Source organism: Lonchura striata, chromosome 29, assembly GCF_050655825.1.
Source record: "Lonchura striata isolate lonStrDom1 chromosome 29, ASM5065582v1, whole genome shotgun sequence".
Classification (NCBI taxonomy): Eukaryota; Metazoa; Chordata; class Aves; order Passeriformes; family Estrildidae; genus Lonchura; species Lonchura striata.
The window spans coordinates 5,166,887-5,185,711 of NC_140731.1; the positions used below are offsets into that span (position 1 = coordinate 5,166,887).

An 18,825-nucleotide genomic window follows, 5' to 3' on the forward strand; every position below is an offset into this window, starting at 1 on the left:
GGATGCTCTTGGTTACATCTCGTTTAGTGTGCCAAGCAGGAGCAGGAAGGGTTTGTGCCTTGGCTGATGCAGTTTCTGTGATTTGGCTGTGCTGGGTGTGCAGCTCGTGAGCACCAGGCCTGGGTTTGCTTTTATTTCCTGCTTGCTGATGTGACACATGAGTAATGCGATGATTGACTCTCACAATTAAAAGGCAAATATCATATATATATATATATATGTAAAGAGAAGTTTTATAGCTATGTTTTACCCCCTTGTGCTGTTATCAGGGGTGCCCTGGGTTTGGGATATTTGGGAGGGGTGGCTCGTTGCTGTGGCAGCACCTGAGCTCCAGTCAAGGTGTCAGAAGTGATCTCCAGCACTGGACAGAGCAGGAGGAGTCGATAGACAGAACTTTGGGGGGATAAAGGGTTAAAAGGTGAAACCTCCATTGTGTGGATGAGCACATGGTGGGAAAATCCTCTGCTCCCAACACTAATATTTTCACTATTCAGCCTTCTGCTGTGTTTTTTATAAGGTTTAATAAACCTTTGAAACTTTTTGGAAGCGAATAGCGTTTCTCACACTGAGAATAGGAATTTGAGGGCTGGACTTCCCAGCCCCCCACCCTTCTGGAGCCTGCTCCTGTGCTTTCCTTTTGGGTGATTCCCTCAACGGGATTCCATCCACCTCCTTCCTCTCCCCTGGCAGGCGGGAGGCTGATGTGCCTGGATGCACCTGGAGCTGTGCTGTGCTCCCTGTCAGGGCCATTCCTGGCTGTGTGACAGCCCAGAGCTGCTGCAGCCACTGCTGGGGCTGTGACTGGTGACACAGCCAGGAAAGCCTTGAGCTTTGTGGGGAGGCAGCCAGCTGCCCTGGCTGTGCCCCTGAGCACCTTGGTGTCTGCAGAGGAGGGATTGTCCTCCCGATCCCCTCCTGCCTCCTGCTCAGCACGCTTTGGCATTTCATCCTACAGCAGCTTAAAGCTCATCTCCTTCCACCTCCCTGCCGTGGGCAGGGACACCTCCCACTCCACCAGGGTCTCACTGGCTGTGCTGGCAGAGCCCTGTGCAGGTGCTGCCCGAGCCAGGGACAGAAGATGTGGTGCTGCCCTTTTCATGGAGATCCTACAAACTCCTCTCTGATCAGCACGTCCCAGCTCCACCACCAGCAAGGGGCACAGATTGATGATGGCACCAAATTCCTGCAGAGCCCAACTTCTCAGCGTGGGAGGATGCTCCCATAGATAGACAGAGATTAAAGGTCCTGTGTATCACAAGTTTAAGGAGCAGGAGGAGGTTGGGACCTGTCCATGGAAAGCACTCCAAGTGTGGAGGAGGCACATCTAGCCTGTCCTCCCCTAAAATGGGGAAATAATCACACCTGTCCTCTCACATGTCCAACCAATGCAATTTCCAGTAGGCAGGACTGATGGAGAGAAAGAGAGCCTGCCAGAAATGCAAACCTTGTTTTAGTAGGAAATCCTCCAATATGGATTTTCCTGCATTTTCTAAATGCATTTATACCTACTGGATGACTACAGGCTTTGAAATGTTTCTGTCTGAATTGTCACAAACATCCCAGTCTTACATATGAAGTACCAGGTCCTTTGATCAGGGAAGTGTCTCTGTGGTCTTGAACAGGGAGGGATCAATCCAGTTGTTCCCGAGACCAGAGCTTTTTGTCTGGGAGTACACGCATTTATTCTACAAAATAATTACCCTTGTCTTCACTTCTCTTTGGTAGGAGATGCTCCCTGTCTCCTGCAAGCTGTTACTCTATCCCAGGTATTTTTTTAGGCAAAAGGAAGAGAGAAAGGAAAGGCTGAATAAGGAATCCTCAGGAGGGAGGAGGGTGAGCAGCTGTGGTCTGTCTGTCAATCTGTGAGCAGCTCTGTGGCTGTTCAGCTGCAGCCTCGCTGTCCTGGGCAGGCAGAATTCCTGCATTAAGAGAAGAAGAAATGCCATCAAGAAGTAGCAACCAAATCTATCCTCCTCTTCACCCCAGTGTAGGGCTGGCCATTGAGATGTGTTTGTGGTGAACTGGTGAAAACCACTCTGAATTTCCAATCTTTTCTGAATTTAAATCTGAAGCTTAATGTATTCTGTATATTTTTGTTGGCAGATAGTAGTGATCATAAATTCCTTTTAATAAAGTATTTCCACACCAGCACAGCCTTGATGTGCAGCGTACCTGGCTGTACTCTGCGGGATGCTTTGATTTCCCTCTGGCAGCTTCATTTTATTCTGTCTGCCCCAATCAGTAATAATTCCCCTTTCTCCATGAAGCCTACAAATCCACTCCGGGTGTGGAGTTTTAGTGCTCTCCTAGGACCTGGGCAAGAAGAGAGGAAGGAACCAGTGTCTGCTTGGCTCAGGGTTCCACCGGTACTGTGGATCAGAGCCAGCCTGGCAGCAGAGGGACAGCTTTGGTGGCTCCGGTGGCATTTCTGGGGAAGGAAAAGCAACACCTTAGGGGTGTTTCAGGATGGAAACGGCATCAGTAGAGAATAGCCCACTCCTCAATGTGTGGGATGAAAGTTTTCCCCCTTCCCCCAGGGAGGAGCATGTTTCTTCAGCTCCCAGTTGTCCCCAAAGCTGGAGCAATGCAGCCCTCTGAAATAACGTGACCTTTGTTTGTAGGTCAGGCTGTTCCTGCAGGGTCACACGTGCGGCTGAACCTGCAGACAGGAGAGAGAGAAGCCAAGCTCCCAGACAGAGAAAATGGGGAAAGTGACACGAGAGAAGAGAGAAGAACGAAAAGGTAGACATGCAAAGCTTTGGGTTGGGTGGGCTGTGGGATTGATGCCTTTTATGAGTGGCCAGTGTCCCTGGTGCAGTCAATTACTGCCTCTTGCTGAGACTGGGTTGCTGGGTTAGGAGCTCAGCAGCGCTGACAGCAGAGCCCTGTCCTTGGTGATCCCTTTGGGATGGCAGTGGAAGTGCCCTGAGTGCACATTCAGTGGCACCTTCATGGCTTCTCATGCCTGGGCGCCGAAAGGAAATTGGCACGGTGGCTTCTCTGAATGGCTTTTAGTGCTTTGAAATATCTGCAGCAAGAGGTGTGAAGTTGCTTTCTGAGCCTCTCCCTTGGCATCAGCTGTGAGGGCTGAGGGCTGGCCTGAGCCCGGTGCTGTGTCCCGCTGGGAGCAGCCCCACAGCCTCAGCTGCGCACCGGGCACTGCCAGAGGTCCTGGAGATCACCCCAGCCCTGCAGCCACCTCTGTAAATGGGCTTTAAATGTCAGCGGGTGCTGACTTTGCCCTGGAACCCTTGGTTTAGTTCCTGTGGGGAATTTCTCACCAGGATTGCGTGGGATTAGCCACAGCCCCCTGTGCTGGGGATGCCTGGGCAGTGTGGGGCTCTGAGGGCAGCTGGCCGGGCAGGGGCTGAGCTCGGGGCCCTGTTGGGCTCCTGGCCCCCAGCAGCAGCAGCCACAGGGCCCAAAGCCCCCCGGCCCTGCCCAGCACAGCCTGTCCTGCCCCTGCAGCTGGCCCCCGAGTAGGGGACAGGGGCCAGTGGCCGCTGGCAGCAGCAGCAGTGGGGGCAGGCTGAGGATGCCCTGGCTTGGCTTTTGTCTCTGGAGCAATCCGGGCCCAGGGCAGTGCAAAGCAGGCTGGGGAGCAAAGCCCGGAGCCTTTGGAGGCTGCAAGCCTTAAACACCAGCCCCTGCAGCCGCCCAGATCCAGGTGCCACAGTTCCCAAGGCTGCCATGGCCTTCAGAGCACGAAGGTGGATTTTGCATCCCTGTGGCCCGATGCCGGCTCTTGGGCCAGGAGTCCCCGTGGCTACAGCAGCGAGGGTGGCTGAAGGGTTCCTGCCTGCCTGGGGGCATTGCTGCAGGGGCCAGTGCTGTCAGAGCCCCCTCTCTGCTGGGGACAGCTCTGCTCCTGGGGGCCCTGCCCTGTCCCTGCCCAGGAAGCCCAGCAGTGCCCAGTGCCAGGAGTGGTGTCAGTGGGAGCCCCTGTGCACAGGGACCCCAACCCCGGGGTGGCCGTGCCAGCCCCCCCAGGCACCTCCAGCCCCGGGAACCCAGAACAACTGGAAACCACAACTGTGCAAACGCTGCCTGTGCCCAAAGGAATTGCAAAGAGAAGTGAGCTTTTAAAAATTAGCAGGATCTCTTCTCCAAAGATCGGCAAAACCTTGGATTTACAAACATGTTTTATTGTAACAATCCTTATAACAGCAACAATCTTCAAAACATATTTACATGGGATCCTATAGCCTAACAAACCTCAAAACGTATATACAGAAAAGCTCTATTCATGAGAACATATTTACAAAGGGGTCACATCTGTGGCCATCATCTCCACCACTCGTGGAGGAAATGGAGCAGCAGCAGTGCAGGACTCTGGTGCCAGCACTGGGCCCAGCTGGGCTGGGACCTGGGCCCAGGGGCTGGCAGGGCTGGCAAGGCTGGCACGGCCCCAGGCAAGCGCAGGGCAGGCCAGGGGTGCTGCTTGTGCCAGCACAATCCAGGGCCCCCTGTGGGCACCGTATCCCCGAGCGGGGCCATCCAGCCCAGCCCCAGCCTGGCGTCAGGGAACACACTCTGCCTGTGGGCAGGGCATGGGAGGCATCTGCTTGTCCTGCTCCTGGGGCTCCATCTTCAGCCAAGGACCATGGGCTCCTCCTCATCCTTTTCATCAACTTCCATTTCCTCGATGGTGTCCTCCTCATCTACTTCCATGTCCTCAGCCGTCTCTTCTGTGTCCACCTCCATCATTTCTTCCCTGTCCAGCACCATGTCCACTTCCATCTCCTCCACGGTGTCGCTGGCAGTCTGCAAGAGGCAGCATAATCTCTTGGTGGGCTTCCTGTCCCACACCAGCCATTCCCACATGGCTGCAGCCTGCCCAAGCAGGGTGCCCGTCCCTGGCCTGGCAGTGTACCTGCACTGGGGCAGCAGTGCACATCCTGCTGGGATTGGCTTCAGCGCAGGCAGCAGGAAAAGCCCAAGCAGCAGCCAGAGCTCAGCACTGACGGGCAGAGCGAAGGGCGAGTGAGCGCTGACCGTTGGCCGCAGGTGAAGTGTCTGCTGTGCTGCGTTCCAGGTCCTGGACCTTCCACCTGGAACACTCTGGGAGCTGTGATGTCACAGAAGTTTCAGGGCCATTCCACATGGGGAGATGGGGACCATGGAATGATCAAATCCTTGAATGGTTTGGCTTGCAAGGGCCCCTAAGGATTATCTGGTTTCAACCTGAGCAACCTGCCACCACACCAGGTTGCTCTGGAGCCTGTCCAGCCTGGCCTTGGATGTTCCTGGGGATGGGGCATGCACAGCCTCTCTGCACTGGTCCCTGTGTCAGGGACAGGCACCCTCACAGTAAAGAACTTCTTCCCATCATCAAATCTCTTCCAACTCTTGCAGTTTGATCCCATTCCCCCTTGTCCTGTCACTGCAGTTTGTTCCTGACAAAGTATGCTCTACCACTTCCCGGTATTTCAGAATGTTCCTGCAGAGTTACACGTGCGGCTGAACTTGCAGACAGGAGAGAGAAAAGCCAAGCTCCCAGACAGAGAAAATGGGGAAAGTGACAGCAGGGAAGAGAAAAGAGGGAAAAGATAAATATGGCAGAATTTGGGTTGGGTGGGCTGTGCGATTGATGCCTTTTATGAGTGGCCAGTGTCCCTGGTGCAGTCAATTACTGCCTCTTGCTGAGACTGGGTTGCTGGGTTAGGAGCTCAGCAGCGCTGACAGCAGAGCCCTGTCCTTTGTGATCCCTTTGGGATGGCAGTGGGAGTGCCCTGAGTGCACATTCAGTGGCACCTTCATGGCTTCTCATGCCTGGACGCCGAAAGGAAATTGGCACGGTGGCTTCTCTGAATGGCATTTAGTGCTTTGAAATATCTGCAGCAAGAGGTGTGAAGTTGCTTTCTGAGCCTCTCCCTTGGCATCAGCTGTGGGGGCTGAGGGCTGGCCTGAGCCCGGTGCTGTGTCACGCTGAGAGAAGCCCCACAGCCTCAGCTGCGCACCGGGCACTGCCAGATGTCCTGGAGATCACCCCAGCCCTGCAGCCACCTCTGTAAAGGGGCTTTAAATGTCAGCAGGTGCTGACTTTGCCCTGGAACCCTTGGTTTAGTTCCTGTGGGGAATTTCTCGCCAGGATTGCGTGGGATTAGCCACAGCCCCCTGTGCTGGGGATGCCTGGGCAGTGTGGGGCTCTGAGGGCAGCTGGCCGGGCAGGGCCTGAGCTCGGGGCCCTGTTGGGCTCCTGGCCCCCAGCAGCAGCAGCCACAGGGCCCAAAGCCCCCCGGCCCTGCCCAGCACAGCCTGCCCTGCCCCTGCAGCTGGCCCCCGAGTAGGGGACAGGGGCCAGTGGCCGCTGGCAGCAGCAGCAGTGGGGGCAGGCTGAGGATGCCCTGGCTTGGCTTTTGTCTCTGGAGCAATCCGGGCCCAGGGCAGTGCAAAGCAGGCTGGGGAGCAAAGCCCGGAGCCTTTGGAGGCTGCAAGCCTTAAACACCAGCCCCTGCAACCCCCCAGATCCAGGTGCCACAGTTCCCATTTGTCTTGGTTTGACAAGACAGGAGTCTGTGCAATGGAGAAGGTAAACCCCCTCCTTCCTAATTACTAGGATTTTTAAATTAAAAGGCTCTCAGGCAAAGATATGGGGATGGGAGTAACAATTCTTTACTAGGAGAAAACTAGATAACAATTTAGAAAAAGGCAAATGCAATTGGTACACACAAAACTAGTGACAAAGTCCACAACCTGAGGATTCGAGGTGTTGGTAGCAGTCCGGTCGAAATGATAGCTGCTCCTCTTGCAGTGGCTGATGAATTGCAGCTGCAGTGGTGATCTTTAGAAGGGTATAGTTTTCTCTGAAGATCTGGTGGCAGTTGGGCCGGTCTTCCTCTGCGCCGGGGCTGCCTCCGAGCTCCGCCGCCGCCGCCTCACCGCGCTCCAGCTGTTTCTCTGGGAATCCCACTGAAGGAGCTGCTTCTCTGGGAGTCTCGTAAGGAGAGGGAGAGCTGCTTCTCTGGGAATCCCGCAAAGAGAGGGCTGCTCTGTCCCCCAAAAGGTACCACTTTATACAATATAAAAGAGTGCTTGTCTTGCCCCTCTGGGTGGGGCATCTCACAATGGGATGGTTTTATGTTCCCAGCCCTGCAGTGAGTCAGTCAATGGCCCATTAACAAACCATTACCTCTTCGGAGCAAGCCATTGTTCTTGGAAGAGATAACAAACCTGCCCAACCTCCAACAGATGGCAAATAGAATACAAGCTTATTTTACAAACCAGGACATTATCCACCCCTTATTCTATTTCCATCCGCACACAATGAAATCTTACACCCAGTTCTCACTTAAGACCAAGTTTCCCTGTGGTACACAGCAGGTCTCCCCATCCTTCTGCATTACCCACCAAGTGTAACCAGGTCCTTGAGCAAAGACAATCCCACAAATGGGTTGGTCTTTGCCTGAGGTGGGATTAATCCAAACAGTTTTCCCTAAAATACCTTTCATATGTACTACAGGGACCTTATCTCCATCTACTGTGTGTAAGGGTTCTGACTGGGCAGGGCCAGCTCGATTGACAGACCCTCGGGTGTTGACCATCCAGGTTGCTTTTGCCAGGTTAATTTCCCAGTTTCTAAATGTTCCCCCACCAAGTGCCTTTAGGGTCGTCTTAAGGAGTCCGTTGCACCGTTCAACTTTGCCGGCAGCTGGAGCATGATAGGGAATATGATATATCCATTCTATACCATGTTCGCTGGCCCAGGTGTTAATAAGGCTGTTCTTGAAATGGGTGCCATTGTCAGACTCGATTCTCTCAGGTGTGCCGTGTCTCCACAGGACTTGCTTTTCCAAGCCTAAGATGGTGTTCCGGGCAGTGGCATGAGGTACAGGGAAAGTCTCCAGCCATCCAGTGGTGGCTTCCACCACGGTCATCATGTAGCACTTGCCTTGGAGTGTGTGGGGCAGTGTGATGTAGTCAATCTGCCAGGCCTCCCCATACTTGTACTTGGACCACCGCCCACCATACCATAGGGGCTTCACTCTCTTGGCCTGTTTGATGGCAGCACACGTCTCACAGTCATGGATAACCTGGGAAACACTGTCCATGGTTAGATCCACCCCTCGGTCTCGTGCCCACTTGTAGGTGGCATCTCTGCCCTGATGACCTGAGGCATCATGAGCCCATTGAGCCAGGAACAACTCCCGCTTATGGTGCCAATCTAAGTCTATCTTTGACACCTCTATTTTTGCTGCCTGATCTACCTGCTCATTGTTTCGGTGCTCCTCATTAGCCCGACTTTTGGGGACATGGGCATCTACGTGACGGACTTTCACCGTCAGCTTTTCCACTCGAGAGGCAATGTCTTTCCATATATCAGCAGCCCAGATTGGCTTTCCTACACGTTGCCAGTTGGCCTTCCTCCACATTCCCAGCCAGCCCCACAGAGCATTGGCTACCATCCACGAATCAGTATAAAGGTAGAGCTTTGGCCACTTCTCCCTTTCAGCAATGTCCAGAGCCAGCTGAACGGCCTTGAGTTCAGCGAGTTGGCTTGAACCACCTTCTCCTTCAGTAGTTTGTGCAACTTGGCATGTGGGGCTCCATACGACTGCTTTCCACTTCCGGTTCATCCCTACAATGCGACAGGAACCGTCAGTGAAAAGAGCGTAGCAGGTCTCCTCTGCTGGTAGTTGGTTATATGGTGGAGCCTCTTCAGCCCTTGTCACTTGTACCTGCTCCTCATCATCAGTGAGACCAAAGTTTTCACCTTCTGGCCAGTTCGTAATTATCTCCAAAATCCCAGGGCGATTCAGGTTTCCAATACGGGCGCGCTGAGTGATGAGGGCAATACATTTGCTCCATGTGGCGTCAGTGGCATGGTGGGTAGAGGGAACCTTTCCTTTAAACATCCACCCCAGCACCGGTAGTTGGGGTGCCAGGAGGAGTTGTGCTTCTGTGCCAATTAGCTCGAGGCGGCTTGAACTCCTTCAAAGGCAGCCAAGATTTCCTTCTCTGTGGGCGTGTAGTTGGCTTCAGACCCTCTGTAACTTCGGCTCCAGAATCCCAGTGGTCGGCCTCGAGTCTCCCCAGGCACTTTCTGCCAAAGGCTCCAGGACAAGCCATGGTTCCCGGCTGCAGAGTAGAGCACATTCTTGACCTCTGGTCCCGTCCTGACTGGGCCAAGGGCTACAGCATGAGCGATCTCCTGCTTGATCTGGGTGAAGGCTTGTTGCTGCTCAGGGCCCCAGTGGAAATCATTCTTCTTTCCGGTAACCAGATAAAGAGGGCTCACAATCTGGCTATACTCGGGAATGTGCATTCTCCAGAAACCTATGGCACCCAGGAAAGCTTGTGTTTCCTTTTTGCTGGTTGGTGGGGACATAGCTGTGCTCTTGTTGATGACCTCAGTGGGAATCTGGCGCCGTCCGTCCTGCCATTTCACTCCCAGGAACTGGATCTCTCGGGCAGGTCCCTTGACGTTGCTCTTCTTGATGGCGAAGCCAGCTTCTAGTAGTATCTGGATGATCCTCTCACCTTTCTCAAACACTTCTGCTGCTGTGCTCCCCCACACAATGATGTCATCAATGTATTGCAGGTGTTCTGGAGCCTCACCCTTTTCTAGTGCAGTCTGGATCAGTCCATGGCAGATGGTGGGACTGTGTTTCCACCCCTGGGGCAGTCGGTTCCAGGTGTACTGCACGCCCCTCCAGGTGAAAGCAAGCTGAGGCCTGCATTCTGCTGCCAGAGGAATGGAGAAAAACGCATTAGCAATATCAATGGTGGCATATCACTTTGCTGCCTTGGACTCCAGCTCGTACTGGAGTTCCAGCATATCCGGTACAGCAGCGCTCAGCGGTGGAGTCACTTCATTTAAGCCACGATAGTCCACAGTCAATCTCCATTCTTTGTCAGATTTGCACACAGGCCAGATGGGGCTGTTGAAGGGTGAGTGGGTTTTGCTGACCACCCCTTGGCTCTCCAGCTCCCGAATCATTTTGTGGATGGGGATCACGGCATCTCGATCCGTCCGATACTGCCGGCGCTGCACTGTCGAGGTCGCAATTGGCACGCGTTGTTCTTCCACCCTTAGGAGTCCTACTGCAGAGGGGTTTTCTGACAGTCCAGGCAAGGTGTTCAATTGCTTAATGTCTTCTGCCTCTACAGCGGCTATTCCAAAAGCCCACCTGAGTCCCTTTGGGTCTTTGTAATAGCCGTTCCGGAGGAAGTCTATGCCTAGGATACATGGAGCATCTGGGCCAGTCACTATAGGATGTTTCTTCCACTCCTTCCCAGTCAGGCTCACCTCGGCTTCCACCAGAGTCAATTGTTGTGATCCCCCTGTCACACCAGCAATGGAAACAGGCTCTGCCCCCACATGTCCTGATGGTATCAGAGTACACTGTGCACCAGTATCAACTAAAGCATCATATTTTTGTCACTCTCATGTGCCAGGCCATCGGATCCACACTGTCCAGAAGATCCGGTTTTCCCGTGCCTTTCCCTGGCTAGAGACAGGGCCCCTCTAACACTGGTTATCATTCCTTTCCTGGGCATACATACTAGAGGTGCCTTCAAGGAGGTCTGACAGATCGTACCCACAAGCTTGGTCACGGGAGGTTGAGGCTACCTTCACTTTGGTGGAACTCCCCCGGTTAGAGTTTCCCTCCTTGGGTTGACGGACCTGTGCTGCCAGGACAGAAGTGGGTTTCCCATCCCACCTCCCCATGTCTTCCCCATGGTCACGCAGGAAGAACCACAGATTAGCCCTTGGGGTGTACCCTCTCTCTCTAGCTGGGGATTGCTGGGCGCTGATTCTGGGGCCTGTGACTCTCACAGGTGCTGCATTAACCTTCCTCATCTCCTCCCTCATCTCCTCTTTTAACTCCTTAATCACAGCTGAGATATGAGCCTGCATTGGGCCATTAATCATACTCTCATAATTCCTAAGTTTGTTGGCAACAGAGCCCACTGTCTCCCGGTGAGCGTCAGCATTGATTGTTGCAATGAAAGTGGTGTATTGAAATGGCTCAAGATTTTCTAGACTCCACAGCATTTGTCCTGTACACCTGATCTTGTCGGGGTCATTATTGTGTCGTCCATCCCTCCCAAAGAGTACCTCCAATACTGCCACTTCCCTCAGCTGTTGGATCCCTTCCTCGCGGGTCTTCCAGCGCATTCTATGATGGTGCTCCTGCATTCTCTCCCTGTGGACAAACCTCTCCCTGACACTCATTAAGAGCCGTTCCCAGAGAGAAAGGGACCCTTGTTCCTTTACAAAAATCTGATTTATAGCCGAGTCCTGGGTCAAGGGTCTCAAGTTCCTTGCCTCACCACCGTCCAGCTGCACGCCTGTACCCATAAGATCCCAAACCCAAAGTAACTAGGTAGTATAAGCCTCATGCCCTAGTCGCACAATGTCTTTATGCAGATTACGAAGACTTTCGTAGGTCAGGGACTCGGTGATGATAGCAATCTCTGGGTCCCAGTGGGTTGTGAGGTTCCTCCATTCCTGTCCCTATCTGCAGGGTGCTCTGCTTTCATCTTAGACTTCCTTGTTTCTACCGGGGCAACTGCTGCTGGTTGTGACTGCCTTTGTGGTTCAGTTGGAACCTGGACAGTTGTAACATCTGTGGGTTCCACAGCTGTACTATTAGACTGTCCCTCCTCAAGGCAAAGGGCCGGTTTCTCACCAGCTGGGGAAATGCACTCCTTCAGCATCTCTCATATCTCCTTAACCAGAACCCTCACCCAGTCTGGGTGGTTCATTTCTGAGGTGGGCTGTGGGGCAGGGTCAGGCTCTGGAGCAGCAGCATCTCGAGTCTGTGGGGCAGTGTCAGGTTCTGCAGGAGCATCCCTAGCCTCTGGTGTAGGTGTGAGGGTAGTTATCCAGGTTAATCTTCCCTTATCTCTGAGTGCTAAATATAACAGGCCTATCAGCAACACCACCCATTGTATGATATCATTAGCACTTAGAGAGGATCTTAACGCTTTGAGAACTGGTAGAGCAGACCCAAAAAGATGGTTAAAAGGTTGGGAGAAAGTTTCCCCAGGTGCTATTTCCTCGCAGTAGGTACCGTTATTAAAGTAACCCCAAAAACATACAGTTAGTGTGTGATAGCTATGAATCCATGTACCTGCCTTCCAGAGGAAATTAAAGATCCATGAATTCCTCACCCAATTAACCCAGAAGCCAAACTTGATAATAGACACAGTAGCCTTAGTTATAGGACCCATTTTTAGATAAGGGTCTGCAAATGGGAAAAGTATAGCTACGATCACATGCCACCCAAACCAAGGTAAACTAGACCACATGGTGATGCTTAAGATGTTTCTACACACAACAAAAAACCAAATTACTTAAGAACGGTTAATCCTTTTTCCCTCTCAATGCCCTCGAGCCCCACATTGATGCGCCAAAATCTGTCTTGGTTTGACAAGACAGGGGTCTGTGAAGGAGGGCAAAAGCCTCCTTTGCAGTGGAGAATGTAAACCCCCTCCCTCCGAATTACTAGGATTTTTAAATTAAAAGGCTCTCAGGCAAAGATATGGGGATGGGAGTAACAATTCTTTACTAGGAGAAAACTAGATAACAATTTATAAAGGCAAATACAATAGGTACAAACAAAACTAGTGATAAAGTCCACAACCTGAGGATTCGGGGTGTTGGTAGCAGTCTGGTCGAAATGATAGCTGCTCCTCTTGCAGTGGCTGATGAATTGCAGCTGCAGTGGTGATCTTTAGAAGGGTATAGTTTTCTCTGAAGATCTGGTGGCAGTTGGGCCGGTCTTCCTCTGCGCCGGGGCTGCTTCTGAGCTCCGCCGCCGCCGCCTTACTGCGCTCCGGCCGCTTCTCTGGGAATCCCGCCGAAAGGAGCTGCTTCTCCGGGAGATCCCGCAAAGAGAGCTGCTCTGTCCCCCAAAAGATACCCCTTAATACAATAAAAGAGCGCTTGGCTTCCCCCGTTGGGTGGAGCATCTCACAATGGGATGATGTTATGCTTACCAGCTCTGCAAGTGAATCAGTCAATGGCCCATTAACAAACCATTACCTCTTCGGAGCAAACCATTGTTCTTGGAAGAGATAACAAACCTGCCCAACCTCCAACAGATGGCAAATAGAATACAAGCATATCATACAAACCAGGACAGCAGGGAAGAGAGAAGGAAAAGATAGATATGCCAGGCTTTCACTTGGGTGGGCTGTGGGATTCATGCCTTTTATCAGAGGCCAGTGTCCCTGGTGCAGTCAATTACTGCCTCTTGCTGAGACTGGGTTGCTGGGTTAGGAGCTCAGCAGCGCTGACAGCAGAGCCCTGTCCTTTGTGATCCCTTTGGGATGGTAGTGGAAGTGCCCTGAGTGCAAATTCAGTGGCACCTTCATGGCTTCTCATGCCTGGACGCCGAAAGGAAGTTGGCACAGTGGCTTCTCTGAATGGCATTTAGTGCTTTGAAATATCTGCAGCAAGAGGTGTGAAGTTGCTTTCTGAGCCTCTCTCTTGGCATCAGCTGTGGGGGCTGAGGGCTGGCCTGAGCCCGGTGCTGTGTCCCGCTGGGAGCAGCCCCACAGCCTCAGCTGCGAACCGGGCACTGCCAGAGGTCCTGGAGATCACCCCAGCCCTGCAGCCACCTCTGTAAAAAGGCTTTAAATGTCAGCGGGTGCTGACTTTGCCCTGGAACCCTTGGTTTAGTTCCTGTGGGGAATTTCTCGCCAGGATTGCGTGGGATTAGCCATGCCCCCTGTGCTGGGGATGCCTGGGCAGTGTGGGGCTCTGAGGGCAGCTGGCTGGGCAGGGGCTGAGCTCGGGGCCCTGTTGGGCTCCTGGCCCCCAGCAGCAGCAGCCACAGGGCCCAAAGCCCCCCGGCCCTGCCCAGCACAGCCTGCCCTGCCCCTGCAGCTGGCCCCCGAGTAGGGGACAGGGGCCAGTGGCCGCTGGCAGCAGCAGCAGTGGGGGCAGGCTGAGGATGCCCTGGCTTGGCTTTTGTCTCTGGAGCAATCCGGGCCCAGGGCAGTGCAAAGCAGGCTGGGGAGCAAAGCCCGGAGCCTTTGGAGGCTGCAAGCCTTAAACACCAGCCCCTGCAGCCCCCCAGATCCAGGTGCCACAGTTGCCAAGGCTACCATGGCCTTCAGAGCACGAAGGTGGATTTTGCATCCCTGTGGCCCGATGCCGGCTCTCGGGCCAGGAGTCCCCGTGGCTGCAGCAGCGAGGGTGGCTGAAGGGTTCCTGCCTGCCTGGGGGCATTGCTGTAGGGGCCACTGCTGTCAGAGCCCCCTCTCTGCTGGGGACAGCTCTGCTCCTGGGGGCCCTGCCCTGTCCCTGCCCAAGAAGCCCAGCAGTGCCCAGTGCCAGGAGTGGTGTCAGTGGGAGCCCCTGTGCACAGGGACCCCAGCCCCGGGGTGGCCGTGCCAGCCCCCCCAGGCACCTCCAGCCCCGGGAACCCAGAACAGCTGGAAACCACAACTGTGCAAACGCTGCCTGTGCCCAAAGGAATTGCAAAGAGAAGTGAGCTTTTGAAAATTAACAGGATCTCTTCTCCAAAGATCAGCAAAACCTTGGATTTACAAACATGTTTTATTGTAACAATCCTTATAACAGCAACAATCTTCTAAACATATTTACATGGGATCCTATAGCCTAACAAACTTCTAAACGTATTTACAGAAAAGCTCTAGTCCAGAGAACGTATTTACAGAGGGGTCACATCTGTGGCCATCATGTCCATCAGGCGTGGAGGAAATGGAGCAGAAGCAGTGCTGGACCCTGGTGCCAGCACTGGGCCCAGCTGGGCTGGGAGCTGGGCCCAGGAGCTGGCAGGGCTGGCAGGGCCGGCACGGCCCCAGGCAAGCGCAGGGCAGGCCAGGGGTGCTGCTTGTGCCACCACAATCCAGGGCCCCCTGTGGGCACCGTGTCCCCGAGCGGGGCCATCCAGCCCAGCCCCAGCCTGGCGAAGGGGACACACTCTGCCTGTGGGCAGGGCATGGGAGGCATCTGCTTGTCCTGCTCCTGGGGCTCCATCTTCAGCCAAGGACCATGGGCTCCTCCTCATCCTTTTCATCGACTTCCATGTCCTCGATGGTGTCTTCCACATCTACTTCCATGTCCTCGATGTTGTCCTTCACGTCGACTTCCATGTCCTCAGCCGTGTCTTCCATGTCTACCTCCATCATTTCTTCTCTGTCCAGCACTGTGTCCACTTCCATCTCCTCCACGGTGTCGATGGCAATCTGCAAGAGGCAGCACAATCTCTTGGTGGGCTTCCTGTCCCACACCATCCATTCCCACATGGCTGCAGCCTGCCCAAGCAGGGTGCCCGTCCCTGGCCTGGCAGTGTACCTGCACTGGGGCAGCAGTGCACATCCTGCTGGGATTGGCGTCAGCGCAGGCAGCAGGAAAAGCCCAGGCAGCAGCCAGAGCTCAGCACTGACGGGCAGAGCGAAGGGCGAGTGGGCTCTGACCGTTGGCCGCAGGTGAAGTGTCTGCTGTGCTGCGTTCCAGGTCCTGGACCTTCCACCTGGAACACTCTGGGAGCTGTGATGTCACAGAAGTTTCAGGGCCACTCCACATGGGGAGATGGGGACCATGGAATGATCAAATCCTTGAATGGTTTGGCTTGCAAGGGCCCCTAAGGATTATCTGGTTTCAACCTGAGCAACCTGCCACCACACCAGGTTGCTCTGGAGCCTGTCCAGCCTGGCCTTGGATGTTCCTGGGGATGGGGCATGCACAGCCTCTCTGCACTGGTCCCTGTGTCAGGGACAGGCACCCTCACAGTAAAGAACTTCTTCCCATCATCAAATCTCTTCCAACTCTTGCAGTTTGATCCCATTCCCCCTTGTCCTGTCACTGCAGTTCCTGATAAAAGGATCCTCTCCCATTCCCTGGTATTTCAGGCTGTTCCTGCAGGGTTACACGTGCGGCTGAACTTGCAGACAGGAGAGAGAAAAGCCAAGCTCCCAGACAGAGAAAATGGGGAAAGTGACAGCAGGGAAAAGAGGGAAAAGATAGATATGGCAGAATTTGGGTTGGGTGGGCTGTGCGATTGATGCCTTTTATGAGTGGCCAGTGTCCCTGGTGCAGTCAATTACTGCCTCTTGCTGAGACTGGGTTGCTGGGTTAGGAGCTCAGCAGCGCTGACAGCAGAGCCCTGTCCTTGGTGATCCCTTTGGGATGGCAGTGGAAGTGCCCTGATTGCACATTCAGTGGCACCTTCATGGCTTCTCATGCCTGGACGCCGAAAGGAAATTGGCACGGTGGCTTCTCTGAATGGCATTTAGTGCTTTGAAATATCTGCAGCAAGAGGTGTGAAGTTGCTTTCTGAGCCTCTCCCTTGGCATCAGCTGTGAGGGCTGAGGGCTGGCCTGAGCCCGGTGCTGTGTCCCGCTGAGAGCAGCCCTACAGTCTCAGCTGCAGACCAGGCGCTGCCAGAGGTCCTGGAGATCACCCCAGCCCTGCAGCCACCTCTGTAAAGGGGCTTTAAATGTCAGCGGGTGCTGACTTTGCCCTGGAACCCTTGGTTTAGTTCCTGTGGGGAATTTCTCGCCAGGATTGCGTGGGATTAGCCACAGCCCCCTGTGCTGGGGATGCCTGGGCAGTGTGGGGCTCTGAGGGCAGCTGGCCGGGCAGGGGCTGAGCTCGGGGCCCTGTTGGGCTCCTGGCCCCCAGCAGCAGCAGCCACAGGGCCCAAAGCCCCCCGGCCCTGCCCAGCACAGCCTGCCCTGCCCCTGCAGCTGGCCCCCGAGTAGGGGACAGGGGCCAGTGGCCGCTGGCAGCAGCAGCAGTGGGGGCAGGCTGAGGATGCCCTGGCTTGGCTTTTGTCTCTTGAGCAATCCGGGCCCAGGGCAGTACAAAGCAGGTTGGGGAGCAATACCCCGGAGCCTTTGGAGGCTGCAAGCCTTAAACACCAGCCCCTGCAGCCCCCCAGATCCAGGTGCCACAGTTCCCAAGGCTGCCATGGCCTTCAGAGCACAAAGGTGGATTTTGCATCCCTGTGGCCCGATGCCGGCTCTCGGGCCAGGAGTCCCCGTGGCTGCAGCAGCGAGGGTGGCTGAAGGGTTCCTGCCTTCCTGGGGGCATTGCTGCAGGGGCCACTGCTGTCAGAGCCCCCTCTCTGCTGGGGACAGCTCTGCTCCTGGGGGCCCTGCCCTGTCCCTGCCCAGGAAGCCCAGCAGTGCCCAGTGCCAGGAGTGGTGTCAGTGGGAGCCCCTGTGCACAGGGACCCCAGCCCCGGGGTGGCCGTGCCAGCCCCCCCAGGCACCTCCAGCCCCGGGAACCCAGAACAACTGGAAACCACAACTGTGCAAACGCTGCCTGTGCCCAAAGGAATTGCAAAGAGAAGTGAGCTTTTTAAAATTAACAGGATCTCTTCTCCAAAGATCGGCAAAACCTTGGATTTACAAACATGTTTTATTGCAACAATCCTTATAACAGCAACAATCTTCAAAACATATTTACATGGGATCCTATAGCCTAACAAACTTCAAAACGTATTTACAGAAAAGCTCTATTCCAGAGAACATATTTACAAAGGGGTCACAACTGTGGCCATCATCACCACCAATCGTGGAGGAAATGGAGCAGCAGCAGTGCTGGACTCTGGTGCCCAGCTGGGCTGGGAGCTGGGCCCAGGGGCTGGCAGGGCTGGCAGGGCTGGCACGGCCCCAGGCAAGCGCAGGGCAGGCAAGGGGTGCTGCTTGTGCCACCACAATCCAGGGCCCCCTGTGGGCACCGTGTCCCCGAGCGGGGCCATCCAGCCCAGCCCCAGCCTGGCGAAGGGGACACACTCTGCCTGTGGGCAGGGCATGGGAGGCATCTGTTTGTCCTGCTCCTGGGGATCCATCTTCAGCCAAGGACCATGGGCTCCTCCTCATCCTTTTCATTGAATTCCATGTCCTCGATGGTGTCTTCCACATCTACTTCCATGTCCTCAGCCGTCTCATCTGTGTCCACCTCCATCATTTCTTCCCTGTCCAGCACTGTGTCCACTTCCATGTCCTCCACGGTGTCGATGGCAGTCTGCAAAAGGCAGCACAATCTCTTGGTGGGCTTCCTGTCCCACACCAGCCATTCCCACATGGCTGCAGCCTGTCCTAGCAGGGTGCCCGTCCCTGGCCTGGCAGTGTACCTGCACTGGGGCAGCAGTGCACATCCTGCTGGGATTGGCTTTAGAGTAAGGGGCAAGAAAAGCCCAGGCAGCAGCCAGAGCTCAGCACCGACGGGCAGAGCGAAGGGCGAGTTGGCGCTGACCGTTGGCCGCAGGTGAAGTGTCTGCTGTGCTGCGTTCCAGGTCCTGGACCTTCCACCTGGAACACTCTGGGAGCTGTGATGTCACAGAAGTTTCAGGGCCACTCCACATGGGGAGATGGGGACCATGGAATGATCAAATCCTTGAATGGTTTGGCTTGCAAGGGCCCCTAAGGATTATCTGGTTTCAACCTGAGCAACCTGCCACCACACCAGGTTGCTCTGGAGCCTGTCCAGCCTGGCCTTGGATGTTCCTGGGGATGGGGCATGCACAGCCTCTCTGCACTGGTCCCTGTGTCAGGGACAGGCACCCTCACAGTAAAGAACTTCTTCCCATCATCAAATCTCTTCCAACTCTTGCAGTTTGATCCCATTCCCCCTTGTCCTGTCACTGCAGTTCCTGATAAAAGGATCCTCTCCCATTCCCTGGTATTTCAGGCTGTTCCTGCAGGGTTACACGTGCGGCTGAACTTGCAGACAGGAGAGAGAAAAGCCAAGCTCCCAGACAGAGAAAATGGGGAAAGTGACAGCAGAGAAGAGAAAAGAGGGAAAAGATAGATATGGCAGAATTTGGGTTGGGTGGGCTGTGGGATTGATGCCTTTTATGAGTGGCCAGTGTCCCTGGTGCAGTCAATTACTGC

At 54.6% G+C, this 18,825-nt stretch overlaps 1 protein-coding gene across 1 annotated transcript in view; it reads left to right on the top strand.

Moving 5' to 3' along the window:
- The first annotated feature begins 736 nt into the window (after positions 1 to 736).
- LOC144247562 (nucleotide exchange factor SIL1-like) overlaps positions 737 to 18,825 on the top strand; it is a 146,573-nt gene continuing 128,484 nt past the window's right edge. Inside the window, exon 1 of the mRNA XM_085562747.1 lies at positions 737 to 2,742. The gene's annotated coding sequence lies outside the window, so the exon portion shown is untranslated. The remainder of the gene's footprint in view (positions 2,743 to 18,825) is intronic.